Source organism: Oryzias melastigma, linkage group LG6, assembly GCF_002922805.2.
Source record: "Oryzias melastigma strain HK-1 linkage group LG6, ASM292280v2, whole genome shotgun sequence".
In the NCBI taxonomy this organism is placed as follows: Eukaryota; Metazoa; Chordata; class Actinopteri; order Beloniformes; family Adrianichthyidae; genus Oryzias; species Oryzias melastigma.
The window spans coordinates 10,725,229-10,728,533 of NC_050517.1; the positions used below are offsets into that span (position 1 = coordinate 10,725,229).

At 33.9% G+C, this 3,305-nt stretch overlaps 1 long non-coding RNA gene across 1 annotated transcript in view; it reads left to right on the forward strand.

Moving 5' to 3' along the window:
• The first annotated feature begins 1,386 nt into the window (after positions 1-1,386).
• LOC112151811 overlaps positions 1,387-3,305 on the forward strand; it is a 4,862-nt gene continuing 2,943 nt past the window's right edge. Inside the window, exons 1-2 of the long non-coding RNA XR_002920194.2 lie at positions 1,387-1,577; positions 1,798-1,966. This is a non-coding gene — a long non-coding RNA (uncharacterized LOC112151811). The remainder of the gene's footprint in view (positions 1,578-1,797; positions 1,967-3,305) is intronic.

Sequence of the window (3,305 nt, forward strand, 5' to 3'; positions counted from 1 at the left end):
AATCTTTTAATCAATACATGCACATTTTCATGATTAAAGTGGACAGGATGTCTGTATTAAAAAAAACAAAAAGATAATAATTAACAGACATTACTTGGATGCCCCCCTGGTCCAAGTGGTCCAAAATCACCTTTTAATCCAGGTGGTCCTGGAGGTCCACATGGTCCTGGAGGTTCATCTGAACCTTTTACCCCTTTGTCACCCTTTGCTCCAGGTGGTCCTGGAGGTCCAGATGGTCCAGGGAGTCCTTGTATTCCACGATTCCCTTTTTGTCCCTTACAACCTTTCATACCTTTTAAGCCTTGCGGTCCTGGAGGCCCATTTTGTCCAGGAGGTCCTTGTATTCCAGGTTCACCCTTATCCCTTTGATCCCTTTTTCTCCCTTGTTTCCTTTTTCACCCTTGTTTCCTTTTTCACCCTTGTCCTGCTTATTTCCCGGTGGTCTAGGTGGTCCAAATAATGGTCCAAATGATCCAGGTGTTGTTGTCTGAAAGTTTCAAACGGTCCTCTCCGATTGCTGTACCTGCTGAAGGGTACCTCCCCTAAAGAACTGAGAAAACCTCTAGAACAAACATTTTTAACTTAAAAAACAAAGGGTGGATGATCCTTTTTAAAATGGTTTCTTCTATGCAACAACCTCGGATGAATAAGGGTCTTCAAAGATATCATGCTTGATTGGGAGGATAACAAAAGCAAATGGCAAAACACCAACAACAAAACTTTACAAAGTTGCGGATAATTTGAATAAATATATTTGAGTATTTGATTGGTGTTGCATTGTAATACCTGAGAACCTTTAAAAATGCAAACAAGTTTTATCCAATTAGGAGTCTCAGTTTTGTCATTTGACATTTTGTTCTCAGTTTAAAATGATTCCATCTACTGCTGTTTTCTAAATTTGTCATCTTCCACGTATCTCTCCTTTCTTTGAGTTTGTTGTTAGAAAATAATCCCAAATCCCATCACATTATAGCTTTTTCCCCACAATCATTAGAAATAATTTGTATTTATTTTTTCTTCTTCTTATGTTCTGTCATTCACTCATACTCACTTATGTTAAACTTTAAAAAATAAATAACTAAAATTACTTGGTTTTCTGCCACTTGATCTACGACCTCTTGCATATTGATCCATCTCAAATCTCCATGACAACAGCAGTTCATCATAGCAGCAGTGCTTTCAGAAAGTTCCTGACATTTTCAAATGTAGCATAGAATGTACCAGTCTGTTGAGCTGTCACTGATAGAGATTTTGATAGAAAAGTCATTTGAAATGATTAAGACTCTTCATTTGCATTAGTGTGTTTAGTTTTAATGCAGCTAAACACTTTTTAGAGATAAAACATGCAAAAAGAACATTTTACATGCATGAATGTTGGTGAAGTTACAGAAAAAAGTCCAGTTGACATGATGAGATAAATGACTCAGCATGGATGTTTTTGCTTACATGTGAATGATTATATCACTGACTAACTCTTCTTTTCTTCTGGTTTGGACCTGATGTTTGTATAAATACCTGCTGTCACGATTGCAACTCCACTTGTGTTTCTAACCAGTGACGACAACAACATTTCTAAGGTAATTATGGTTTGATGAAAAAATGTTAATTGATTAGTTGAATAGGATTTTTTTCATGCAATCTGAGCAATTTAACCCATATATTTTTTTTTAAAAAAAAGGGTTTATGGTAAAAACAAGCGTCGCAGATAAATGTATGATTATTTTCATCAGCTGTGATCACACAGTTATAGGAGTTGTATCATCTTTTTTTATATCTGCCTTCCAATTCTGCCTTTAGATGATCGTGGAGAAACTTCTCCTCACCATCTACAGCTTGGTGATTCTGAGTGTCTGCAACCTCGGTCAAGCTTCCCCAGAAAAAGATCCAAACAAAAAGGATCCTGAGGTCCGTAAATCATTGGAAAAGCGCAATTTGAGAGACTACAACTATTATCATCATGGATATGGTAGGTTTTGTTGTTCTTTCTTCTTACATTATGACATATACACTTAAAACCAAACTAAATACAAAAAAAGATCTACAGCCTGCTGAAAATATAGAAAAGAAAAAAAGATGATGCTTTAAATCAGTGGTATCCAAAGTTTTCCCAAAGAGGGCCAGTTTCTTTAAGGTGGAAATGTGTGACGTTATTGGATATTGCTTTAGCTATTTAATAACAATACACTTAAATAAACTATTTAATGAGCATTTTATTTCTTACTACAGAAAAAATACATTTTAAATATATGTTTGACAAGAATTCCTGTCAATTTGCCAATTTTCACACTGTTCATTCCCAGTTAGCATGTTGTAGATGGCATGTCTCGTCTATTACCGCCTCTTCATGCTGAATATGAAAACCTACTTTAACCACCACAATCGAGAAATATACACAAAGCTTATAGAAAATGCTCAAATGATATTGATTTTATGAAAGTAGACTGAGGGCTGTTGGATATTTAAACACTTGGTCATTGAGCCAAACTTTGGACATATCTGCTGTAAATTCTCTTTCCATCCATACATAGCCATTCTGTTAAAATATTGATAAATTCTACAAGTTTTGAAATTTGGAATTTTTAGAACTGAAATGATCAACTATAGAATTTCTATCAAAACGGGTTGTATCAAAAAGTTTAAAACTCCAACTAAAGACTCTTTTAAGTTCCTTAAATAAGTTAAAAACTCTATTAATATTTACTATTTTAAAAAATGTGTCAATATTTTGACTTGTCAGATGACAAATTTGAACAGATTTTTTACTGAAACTTATTAAACAATAAATCTTCTGCAGCCTAAAACGATCACCACACAGTGAAACACTGAATCTGGATATTAAAAATTTTGTTTTGTTTAAACTTAAAAGTGAAAAAAAAAAACCTCATGATTCGGGTTGGGCAATTTAAAGGCGGACAAAAGTGGGGGAAAGCTAGGGCTGTAACCAGTGCTTTAAGTGGACAACAAGAAGTGGCGGTGCTCTCTTTATCGGAAGTCGAAACATAAAATAGAATCTTGAATGTAAATATTAATCGATGAAAAGAAGTCCTTTTTTCAACATGTCTTAATATGAAATAAGAAAGAGGGAGCTCAAGTCTAGTCTAAAAATAAATGTAATCAAACACTAACATGTGTTTGTAAAATAATTTTAATTATTTTTTTCATAAAAAATGTAATTATTTTAAAGTTGAAGATGAAACTTTGGTTGGTGGTTTAATGAAGGAGCTGTACCATTCCGTATGATACTCAACTTATAATTTATAAGCTACAATCAAACCAGAGAAAAAAGAAAAACGAACGTTAAACAA